At 39.2% G+C, this 12902-nt stretch overlaps 1 pseudogene; it reads left to right on the top strand.

Moving 5' to 3' along the window:
- The first annotated feature begins 5554 nt into the window (after positions 1–5554).
- On the top strand, positions 5555–5651 carry LOC130025804 (uncharacterized; annotated as a pseudogene).
- The last annotated feature ends 7251 nt before the right edge of the window (positions 5652–12902 follow it).

Raw genomic sequence — 12902 nt, 5'->3', positions numbered from 1 at the left:
GCTTCTCTTGACTTCTTGTCCGTGAACTGATTCTAAAACATAACATACCTGCAATTACAGTATTCATGCCAGAGTCAAGCATTGATGTATCTTTCGGTTTAGCATTATTCAAGCTATTGGCACACAGGTGAGTAACATTTTTTTTCCTACTGAGAACACAAAAATAGATATGCTGGTTTTCAAAGTTCTATCAGTAGTCTGAGCTACCAATTAAGGATATATATTTTTAAATTTTTATTGAATATCTGTGAGATAGACCATTACAAACTATTCATAATTTGCTTCCAGTCATACAACGATCCAACATGCTTCTCTCCACTAGTGTAAATTTCCCACCACCAATGCCCCTGGTTCCCTACAACATCCCCCAACACCCTACCCCACTCCCAGCCTGTCTCTGTGGCAGGCTCTTTAAATTCTTTCTCTCTCCTTTTAATTTTGTGCATTATTGTTCTCATACAGGTACTAAGAGGTCATCATGTTTGTTCAAGGAACTTAGTATTTTTATTGGGGGAGTCACATCCGGCGATGCTCAGGAGTTATTCCTGGCTCTGCTCTCAGGAATTACTCCTGGCGGAGCTCAGGGAACCATATGGGATGCTGATATTCGAACCCGGGTCGGCCGCATGTAAGGCAAACATCCTACCCACTGTGCTATCGCTTCAGCCCCGGAATTTAGTATTTTTATCAGGAAGGTAAGGCTGGAGTTGCTTTGAGGTATGGGCATGACTGCTGCGGCTTCCATAAGTACAGGGCAGTGAGGGTGGGCTGCCCATCCTGACTCAGAGAAAGCCTAGAGATTTCAGTCACAAAACCCGCATATCCGAAATTTCAGCTGTTGTATTTCAGTGAAATCCATCCTGAGACGATGTAATGAGACTAGGGCATGGTGGAGATTTTGGTTTGTGGGAGCAAGTGGCTGCCCTGAGTTCTGGTTGCGTGGGCAACAAACTAACCTGCCTCCCTCCGATTTACCCTAGTATATTCTGCCGTGTGAAGGTCCAAGGTTAACTGTGACTTTCGATCTCTTTCAAGATTTATTTATGGGTCACTTAAGCAAGACCAATACATTAGCTTGTATAGCTGAGCCAGGGGTGGTTTGTGAACATGACTCCCACATACCTTTTTGGGAGTTTAATTTCTTGGGAAACTTAGTCCTGAGATGTTGGGATCCAGCCAGAGGCACAGTGGAAATCTGGGGTTATCAGGCAGCATGATGGCACCATTAGACTGTAGATGCACTCACCTCGAGGGTGCAGGTTGACTTCCTGGAGGCACTGCACCCCCAGACTAACAAATATTCATTGAATTAATGAACGAATAATCAACATTTTCAAAATGTGTCACTTTATTGCATTTTAGAAGGGTAACTTCTAACAGGGAAATCATTTTCATGGTATAATCAAGACCTCCGGTTCATTCTTAACATATTTAATAAAAGCTACACATTTTGGAAATTCATACAAAGAAATTCTTTATATTATCTGTCTTCATAATCTACTTGTAAATTACTTAGATATCACCGTTTATACCACTGTTCTTAGCATAGAAATTTACAGATAGAAAGTGTTTAGTAAAATTTCATTTTGGGGGCTGGAGCAATAGCACAGGGGTAGGACGTTTGCCTTGCATGCAACCAAACTAAGTTCGATTCCCAGCATCCCATACGGTCCCTCGAGTACTGCCAGGAATAATTCCTGAGTGCATGAACCAGGAATAACTCCTGAGCATCGCAGGGTGTGACCCAAAAAGAAAAAAATTCATTTTGGCACTTCTGTTGAATATAGTACTGGAAGTACTTGCAATAGGAGTTATATAAAAAAAGATATTAAGGACAGTCATGTAGGAAAAGTAGAAATCAGGCTCTCACTATTCACAGAATATGTGATACTATATTTAGAGAATTCTACAACCTCTACCAAAAAACTCCTAGAAACAATAGATTTATATGGTAAAGTTGCAGGCTATAAAATGAATACCCAAAAGTCTATGGTTTTCTGTATGCAAATAATGAGAGAGAAGAAAGTGACATGAAGAAAGCAACCCATTCACAATCATGCCTCAGAAAATCAAGTATCTCAGAATCACCTTAACTAAGGAAGTGAAGGACCTATACAACAGAAAATAAGAGGACACGAAGAAATGGAAACATATCTCCTGCTTATGTATTGAGAGAATTAACATTGTCAAAATGACAATACTCCCCAAAGCATTGTACAAATTCAATGTGATCCCTACAAAGATACCCATAATATGCTTCAAAGAAGTTTATCAATCACTCCTGAAATTCATATGGAACAACAAACGCCCACGAATAGCTAAAGCAATTCTTGGGACAAAGACGATGGGAGGCCTCACTTCCCCAACCTCAAACTCTACTACAAAGCAATAATAATTAAAACAGCATGGTACTGGAACAAAGGCAGAGCCACCGACCAATGGAACATCATTGAATATACTGACACACACCTTCAAATATATGTTCATCTAATCTTTGATAAGGGAGCAAGAAATGTGAAGTGGAGCAAGAAAGACTTCTTTAACAAACGGTGCTGGAAAAACTGGACTGCTACATGCAATAAAATGGGCTCAAACCTCTACCTAACAGCAAGCAAAAAAGTCAGATAAAAATGGGTCAAAGACCTCAACATCAGAACAGAATTCATCAGGTACATTGAAGACAAGGTGGGCAAAACCCTCCACGACATTGAAGCTAAAGGTATCTTCAAAGATAACATGCCACTGGCCAAAAAAGTGAAAACAGAGATGAACAAAGGGGACTATCTTAAATTAAGTAGCTTCTGCACCTCAAAAGAAACAGTGACCAGAATACAAAGACAATCTACAGAATGGGAAAGGATATTCACCCAATGCCTATGCAATAAGGGGTTGATATCAACAATATACAAGGCTCTGGTTGAACTCTACAAGAAGAAATCATGCAACCCCATCAGAAAATGGGATGATGAAATGAACAGTAACTTTCTCAAAGAAGATACCAAATGGCCAAAAGGCACATGAAAAATGCTCTTCATCACTAATCATCAGGGAAATGCAGGTACAACCAACAAAGAGATATCACCTCACACCACTGAAACTGACCCACATCCAAAAGAACAAAAGCTACCGGTGTTGCCGTGGATATGGGTTAAAAGGGACTCTCGTTCACTGCTGGTGGAAATGCGGACAGGTTCAGCCATTTTGGAAAACAGTATGAACGGTTCTCCGAATACTAGAAATTGAGCTCCCATTTGACCCAGCAATATCACTCCTGGGAATATAGCCTGGAGAGGCAAAAAAGTACAGCCGAAATGACATATGCACTTGTATGTTCATTGCTGCACTGTTCACAATAGCCAAAATCTGGGAAAAAAAACCCTAGTGCCCAAGAACAGATGACTTGTTAATGACACTTTGTTTCATCTACACAGTGGAATACTATGCAGCTGTTAGAAAATAAGAAGTCATGAAATTTGCATAAAGTGGATGAACATAGAAAGTGAAATGAGTCAGAAAGATATGGACAGACATCGAAAGATTGTACTCATCTGTGGAATATAAAGTAACAGAATAAGAGACTAATACCCAAGAATAGAGTGATAAGGACTAGGAGGTTTGCTCCAGGCCTTGGACGCCAACATCACATGCTGGAGGGAAAGGCAGTTCAGATAGAGGCCAGAACACCAACTAAAGGGTATTTGGAGGACCCGCTCTGGGTGGGAGATGCATGCCAAAAGTAGACCATAGAGCCATTCTTTCTGCCCCACCAAGATCACGATTTGACCTCCACAAGAGGCTATCCAGCACGACTCCAGCCCCAGAGGAACATGGATCCAATTCGGAACCCAGAGGCTTTTGGCAGAAATGTGACTGAACTATGCATTAAGCTACGGCACCATTCTCCCTCAGGTGGGAAAGGGTATTTGTCGCTTCTGCCTTTCTCCCCCTGGTGGCATGATGCCCACCACCTCAGAGATTATTGGACAGCCAGGTATGAGCTAGGGTGACAGGGCAACTACAGCCTCGTGGGATTGGGGGTGAGGGGTAAAACCAGCCCATTCGTCCTTCCAGCCAAGACCATGAGTTGCCCACCACGAGTGGCTCTCTGGCATGCCATGGCCCCAGAGAACCAAAGAGAATGCCCTGCCACAAAGGCATGTTTGGGGGCATGGTGGGAGGAATACTGGTATCATGCACCAGTTACATCTCCATTCATCCTAGCCCTGAGATTTTAGCAAGTGCCACATTGGAGGTTTTTTCACGGTCAGGGAAATGAGATGCTTCATTGTTACTGGGTTTTGGCATATAGAACACACCACGGGTAGCTTGCCAGTCTCTGCCATGTAGGCAAGATACGCTTGGTAACCTGCCATGTTCTCCGAGAAAGAGAACTGGACAATATGAGTTGTTATCTTATCAACAAGATCCAGTATCTGGATCTTGGCCATTGATGGGATTACATGGCTCCAGAGGCAGTCCGTGGGTGTAACACTTAGCTACTGGAAGATGGGGGATCTGGATGGAGGAGGCCCATTCTTGGTCCGAGCAGTCTTGAATATCTCAGCCCCGGGTCCCGCACACCTGGGTTCCTCTGCCAGTTCCTTCATGCATGAAGCTCCTTCAAGTGTGGTGAGAGTGGTCTTAAGCATAACTATGGCTTGTTGCAGAGGTCTTCAGCTGCCAGGTCTCTGCTCGGGTGGTGAGGGAAACTCAACCCACCCCCTCCAAGGGGCCCCAGTGAGGAAAGCCAGGTGCGGCATCAGGAGACTGCCATTTCAGAGATATTTGGACTTAATTTTTGATCGAAAAGTACACATCATTCAAACAGTTGTATGTGCTTAGTAATAAAATATTACACACATGTTCAATCACCTAAGAAAGCCCATTCTGCTCAGAGAACTAGATTTTTAATTACAGGTCTGTTTTGCCCATGTGGAATGACTGAGAATCACTATGAGTAGATATAAAACTCACTATACACACAAAGATGCACACAGGTTACTTTGAGTCATCTGTGTTGTTAATGTGTCTGGGCCATTAAACTATATTGAGACCCTTTTTCTGTCCTTTACAGGAGCCTCATGAGTCTCACCTTCCCTTCAAGTTGAACTTGTAATAAAGTGGAATGAAATCATCAATATGATTCTCACCTTTTCCTTCAGGAGAAAAATCCTACTTACTTTCAAGGTGGTCAAAGTGCGGACAACGCCGTCCACCGTTTTCTGGAGATGTACATGGGACCGAGGTGAGAATAGCAAAAGGCTCCAGTTTAATTTTCTTAATGAAGATTTCAGGGAAGAGCATTAAACAACACTGATTCTCCATCTTCCAAAAGAATTATTTTGCAAAATTGATGCCCTGGGTATGGTAAAAGGTAATATTGTAAAACCATACTTTTCCTTCTGGGACATTAATGTTCTAAATTTATCACTTCAAGCTGCTTTGAAATACCTTCCTAGATTGGGAATCACTGTCTGCCATAGGAGTGAGTAAGGACAACACTCAAAGAAATCAGAAGAGAAAAATAGGGAAAAAAAATCAACTCTTATACTCAGTTTGGCAACACATATACTAAAATTGAAATGATACAGAGATTAGCATGATCCTTACACAGAGATGACAGGCCAACTTGTAAAGTGTTCCATATTTTTGTTGCATTAAGAATTAACAGAGCTACTTTAAGCTAAGACAAGCCCCACAAGTACTCCAAATTTCGACATAAAGATAGCAAAAATCCCTATCACAATGATCTCTCTCAATGTCAATGGACTAAATGCACCAATTCAGAGGCACAGGATGGCAGGATGAAATAGAAAACTGAACCCAACATTCTGCTGCCTGCAAAAAATACATCTGAATAATCAAAGCAACCATGGGCTCAAAGTCAAAGGCTGGAAAACAATTCTTCAAGAAAAGAACACCTCCAAAAAGCTGCAGTGGCAATACTAGTATCAGACCACATGGACATCAGGCTAAAGGTTATAAGAGACAGTGAAGGTCATTTCTTAATGATCATGGGATCTGTACATCAGAAAGAACTCACCCTCCTCAATGTATATGCTCCTAATGACAGACCAGCAAAATACGTAAAAACAACTTCTAATAGACTTAAAGAAAAACATTGATAGCAACACAATACTAGATGGAGATTTCAACAGTACTTTCTCACTTCTCAATAGATCAAACAGACAAAAACTCGGCAAGAAAATATTTTATTTGATGGAAGTAATGAACAAACATTGGCTTAGAGAAGAAATCAAAGAGGAAATTAAAAGATTCCAGAAAAAATGACAACGAGGAACTACCAGAACTTGTGGAACAGAGCAAAAGCAGTTCTAAGAGGAAAGATTTTAGTTCCGCCAGAATTCAACTGGAAGAAAGAAAGGGCCTACAAAAATAACTTACAGCTCAAGATTTTGGAAAATGACCAAGAAAAGGAGTCCAAACTAGCCAGGAGGAAAGAAATAATAAAACCTGGAGCAGAAATCAATGAGATATAATCCCAAAATACAATTCAGAAGACCAACAAAGGCAAGACATGGTTCTTTGAGAAAATAAATAAGATCGACAAACCACTAGCAAGACTCACAAAGAAGAAAAGAGAAAGAATCCTAATAAACCGAATCAGAAATGCAAAGGGGGACATCATAATAGAAACTACAAAATCCATAGGATCATCAGAGATTATTTTGAGAATCTTTAAAGCAGGAAATGAGAGAATCTTGAATAAATTGATAAATTACTGGATTCCAATTACCTCCCAAGTCTGAACCAAGAATATTTTGAAAACTCGAACCCATCACTACAAGGAAATTGAAATGATAATCAAAAGTATCCCCCAAAACAGGAGCCCAGGCCAAAATGGATTCACTAATGAAGTATTTCAAACCTTTCAAGAGGACCTACTGCCAACATTTTTTAAGATTTTCCAGGAAATTGAAGAAACAGAAATACTCCCAAACAATTTCTATGAGACAAAGATCACCCTGATATTCAAATCAGACAGAGAAACCACAAAAAAGAAAATTACAGACCTATTTCTTTGATAAATACAGATGCAAAGATCCTCAAGATTATACCAGCAAAGAGAAATCAGAAACACAACAAAAGGTCGCACTCTATGACCAACTAGGTTTATCTTGGGGATGCAAGGATGGCTAAACATTCTCAAGTCAATCAACAGAATACACCATCTCAATAAAATAAAGATAAAAATCATATGATAATATCAATAGTTGTAGATAAAGCATTTGATGAGATCCAGCACCCATTCATGATGAAAAACTCTCAATAAAACGGGAGTTGAAAGTACTTTCCTCCATCTAGTCAAAGCAAACTACTACAAACCCACACCAAGCATTATTCTCAATGGGGAAAAACTAAAGGCTTGGAGAAAAATCAATGAGCTAGATTCCCAAAATACAATCAGGCACAAAACAAGTTACCCACTCTCAACACTCCTATTCAACATAGTACTTGAAGTACGTGCCATATGATTTTGGTAAGAAAAAGATATCAAGGGCATCCAGATAAAAAAAGGAAGAACTCAAGCTTTTACTATTTGGAGATGACATGATAGTATACTTAGAAAATCCCAAAGAATCTACCAAAAAGCTCCTGGGAAGAATAGATTTGTTTACTAAAGTAGCATATTACAAAATCAATATCCAATAGTCCATGGCTTTCCCAAATACTATTAATGAAAGAGAAAAAAGAGATAGGTGAAAAAGAAACCCATTCCAATAACCTCAGAAAATCAAGTATACTAGAATCAACTAAAAAGGTTAAGGACCTATACCAAAAACACTCTACAAAACACTACTTCATGAAATAAAAGAGGATATGAGGAAATGGAATCACAACCCATGCTCATTGATTGAGAGGATTAACACTGTCAAAGTGGCAATACACCCCACAGCGCTATAAAGATTTAATGCACTTTCTATAAGGATACCCATAACATTTTTCAAAGAAATAGATTAAACCCTCTTGAAACTCATACACAACAATAAACTCCCATGATGAGCTAAAGCAATCTTTGGTAAAAAGAAGAAGGGAACAGCTTCCCCAACTTCAAACCCTACTACAAAGTCGTAGTAATCAAATTAGCATGATATTCAGATAAAGATAGGCCTCAGATCAATGGAATATGTGAAATATCCTGACGCTGGCCCTCAGATTATTATTACCTAATGTATCATAAAGGCTCAATAAATATGAAGTTGAGCAAGGAAGTCTCTTCAACAAGTGCTGCTGGGAAAACTGGTCAGCAACATGCAAAAAAAGTTTAACTCAGACCTCTTTATAGTGCCAGGCACAAAGTCAGATCAAATGAATTAAAGACCTCAATATCATACCTGAATTCTTAAGATGTATGGAGAAAAATGTGGGAAGATCCTTCCATGACATTAAAGCTAATGGAAACTTCTAGAATGATGCACCACTGACCAAGGAATAGGAAGTGAAGAAAACCAAATGAGACTACATTAAACCAAGAAGTTTCTGCAACTCAGAAAAAATGGTGACCATGATAAAAAGACAGCCCTCATAATGGGGGAAAATTATTTATGCAATACCCATATAATTAACCCCTTATTGTATATAACCCAAGATATATATGGCACTGTTAGAACTTTATGAGAAAAAGACATCCAACCCCACCAAAACATGAGGAGAAGAAATGAACAGAAACTTCCTCAAAGAATAAATACAAATGATCAAAAAACAGAGGTAAAATGTTCTACATCATGAATCATCAGGGAGATACAAATCAAAACAGCAATGAAATATCTCACACCACAGAGATTGACACACATCAAAAAGAACAAGAGCAACCAATGTCAGCATGGAAGTGGGGAGAAAGGGTCTCTTCTTCACTGTTGGTGGGGATGCCGATTGGTTCAGCCTTTTCGGAAAACAAAATGGGCATTTCTCAGAAAGTTACAAATTGAGCTTCCATGAATCCAGCAATACCACTTTTGTCAATATACTCCCAGGCCCCAAAACACACAGCAGTAATGCTATCTGCACTTCTATGTTCATTGCAGCACTATTCACAATAGTGAGAATCTGGAAACAACTTGTATGCCCAAGAATTCTCAATGATTAGTTAGAGAAACTATGGTATATCTAAACAATGGAGTACTATGCAGCTGTTAGTGAAAATGAAGTTATCAAGTATGCTTATAAATGGATGTACATGAAGAGTATCATGCTGAGTGTGATTAGTCAGAAGGAGACAGACAGATATAGGATTACATTCATTTGTGGGATATGAAAAAACATAACTTTAGATTAATACCTTAGGATAGTAGAAATAAGGGCCAGGATGATTGGTCCACTCTTAGAAGCCTACCTTATGGGCTGGGGGAGATGGCAGTTGGGATCGAGAAGAGACCACTATGACAAAGATAGTTGGAAATGATCATGCTGGAAAAGAACGGTGAAGTGAAAATAGGTAAAGGAAGAAACATGGTAACCTCTCAGTTCCTGTGTTGTAAACCATGATGCCTCAAAAGGGAGAGATCGGTAGATAGGTAGATAGGTAGAAGAAAGGGAGAGACAGGGGGCGGGGGTGAGGAGAGAGAGAGGGAGAGAAAGGATTTCCGGGGGAAAACTGGGGACACTGTAGGTGGGAAATGTTCACTGGTGGAGCAATGGGTCTTGGAACACTGTATGACTGAAACCTACTCATGAACAGCTTTGTATCTCTTTATGTCCTAGTGATTCAGTCAATCACTCAATGGTGATTCAGTCAACCACTTATGGTGATCCAGTCAATCACTCAATCAATCAATAAGTAAATAAATAAAAATCAACTCTTTGGGCCCAACCATACCTAGAGGGCACTCCAGCTTTATAGGCACATGAATCAAGTATATTCTTAGTTTAAAATGAGTGTGGTATGAGTTTGTCACTTTCAAACATAAGAATTCTGATTAATCACCATGGAATGTTTGTTTAATATAATGTTTTCTGTATAATTTTTATGAGACAAGATCTGTGAATAAAACCTTCAAGTGAAGAAAACAACATTCAATTATTTCTGTCACTTATTCATATATTCAATTATTATTATGGAGAATAGGATTCAGGTGAGAAAACAAGAAATCTTTTACTTATAGCATGAACCTCTAATGTTTGGACTGCAAATTTCTAACATCTTTAGAATGGCTATAATATAGCTAGTTCTGCTTGAGAAATAAATAACTTCTGTCCAATATTCTGAATTTTTCCTTATTGTGTGGCCTGAATAAGTACTTCTATGAATAGAAATTATTTATTATCATTAGAACCCACTTGAATGTTAACAATAGTGTGATTTATATTTTAATCTAATTACTTTTTCTAAAAGAGATAAATTTGGATGTGGCACATTGAATCCAATTGAGTCCTGAAGAGGTCAGCGAGTAAATGAAAATTATAGGAAGAATTTGATGAATTGGAGGAGGGGAAGGGCTTAAAGGCCAACATATTTCACCACCTGAATTTAATAAAAATTATTTATTACATTCTCAAAATGAATGACAGCATCACTTGGTACAGTAGTTCAGGTGAAATATAGGATTTTTCTAAGAAAACACACACACACGGATACATGCACACACACTCATTCTCTCTCTCTCTCTCTCTCTCTCTCTCTTACTCACACATTCATGCATGAATTCTTATAAACTCAACATTCTCACACAATAGCACTCATAAACACACACACTTATAATCTCTTCCCATCTTTCCACCCTCCCCTGCAGTCCGCACCACCCCTGATCCCTATCTCCAGCTACTTAAATACATTCTACCCATCTACAGTTTTCATCCAAGCCATTGCTAAAGAAACAACAAAAGTGTTCATGTGTGTACAGATTTACTCATTTTATTTTGCCTCTTTTATGTACCTTAGGCCTTCAACATTTTAAAAACGCAATACTGTTTATTATAGAATATACCACTGCCACCCCTAATATCTACAAGCTACTAGAGAAAAATAAATTATCAAAGAAGCTACACAACAGTCCTGAATTTTCTTGTTTGGTATCAACCTCTAACAAGTTTTATAATAGGTTGGGTCCAAAATGCTGCTGCGTGTCAGTATTTCCTGGGGCACTATCTTGAGAATCCAAGTATGGAAACCCTTGCTCATAGCATTGTCACTCCCGGTGTGGGTGTGGGCAGCAGCATTGATGGTACCTGACCACTTTTTTTTTATGCATTGCCTCACTTTTTATTCTTTTAATGCTTATTACTGAAACACCATGAGGTACAGTTGTAGAGTTACAAATTTGTGTGCTTGGGTTTCAGTTATACAATGATCCAGTACCCATCCCTCAATCAGTGCCCATTCTCTGTCATTTACATTTTTTTTTAATTTTTGTTAGTGAAACACCATGAGGTACAGTTGTAGATTTACAAATTTCTGTGCTTGGGTTTCAATTGTACAATGATCAAATACCCATCCCTCCAGCAGTGCCCATTTTCCACCACCACGGGTCCCAGTGTCCCTCCCACCCCTTATCCCCCCATCCCACCATGCCTTTGTGGCAGGGCATTCCCTTTTGTTCTCTCTCTCCTTTTGGGTGTTGTGGTTTGCAAAAGAGGCATTGACTGGCAATCATGTTGGTCTATACTCTACTTTCAGAATGCTTCACCAATCCTGGGAGGATCCTCCAAACATCCTTTATTTGGTGCTCCTTACTCTATATGAGCTCCCTTTCCCCCTAGAATGTGTGGCTGGATTCCAAACCATGGAGCAAAACTCCTGGTATTAATCTCACTGGCCACTTTTTGAATGAAAGCTGGTGTCTCTGGTTCCATGCCAAACAATTTAAACAAGCATCTGCAATAAAGGTTCCCCACTTATTTTGTGTATCAATATACTTTTAAATAAGAGAAGTGATGAAAATTTCTCTGTCTTGATAAACTGTCAAATAAATTGATTCCAAAATCAAATTTATATACTCAAGGAAAAATAAAAGTCAACCAACTAAATCTTTTGCCTTCACTCAGGTTCCCATCTATTGATCTCTGGCAGACAAAACAATTTTTATTTTATTTTTTTAAATTTTTATTAGTGAAACACCATGAGGTACAGTTGTAGATTTACCAATTTTTTTCCTTGGGTTTCGATTATACAATGATCAAATGCCCATCCCTCCCTCATTGCCCATTTTCCACCACCATGGATTCCAGTATCCCTCCCACACACATCCACCCATCCCACCATGCCTCTATGGCAGGGCATTCCCTTTTGTTCTCTCTCTCCTTTTGGGTGTTTTGGTCTGCAAAAGAGGCATTGAGTGGCAATCATGTTCTGTACATAGTCACAATTTTTATTTTCAAGGGATTTCTTGGCAGAGATTTGGCATTCTTTGCTAGCAACCAACTCGTTTTCTTCTGCTTTTTTTCTAGAAATATATATTTATACTAAGACTGACTAGTCATGGCACCAAATTGACAAATGTCCCCGTTTTTATTTCAGTTCCTTTGACTAATTATCATATATTATTTGCAGTGGATAGAAAATAACTGCCCAAAATTCTTGGGGTAATGGAAAATGTTTATTCTTCCCTTAGTTTGGAAAATCCCTGTCACTAGTATAGTGACATTCATCGAAATTTGTAAACACAATGATTAATAAGAGGTACACCATGACTGCCACTTCAAGGAAGAATGGGACTTTAGCAGACATCTTCATTTGCAGAAGGATAACTCTGGCCTGGGTGTGGGTAAAACAAGAGAACTGTGAGCAACTGGCAGTTAATACATGCTCTGAGGCTATGTGGTGACACTGCTGAGAAATGTGGAGAGCCCTGATTAGGTAGGGTCATGGTGGAGAATGGAATGATGAAAAGAAAGCAGAGCAACAGGAGAAGGTGATAGATTCCTTTGTATAAAAGTTTTCATCT

This window comes from Sorex fumeus, unplaced genomic scaffold, assembly GCF_029834395.1.
Source record: "Sorex fumeus unplaced genomic scaffold, SorFum_2.1 ptg000032l, whole genome shotgun sequence".
Classification (NCBI taxonomy): Eukaryota; Metazoa; Chordata; class Mammalia; order Eulipotyphla; family Soricidae; genus Sorex; species Sorex fumeus.
The sequence above is the reverse complement of the archived record's forward strand: the minus strand, read 5'-3'. Positions and strand labels throughout refer to the sequence as shown.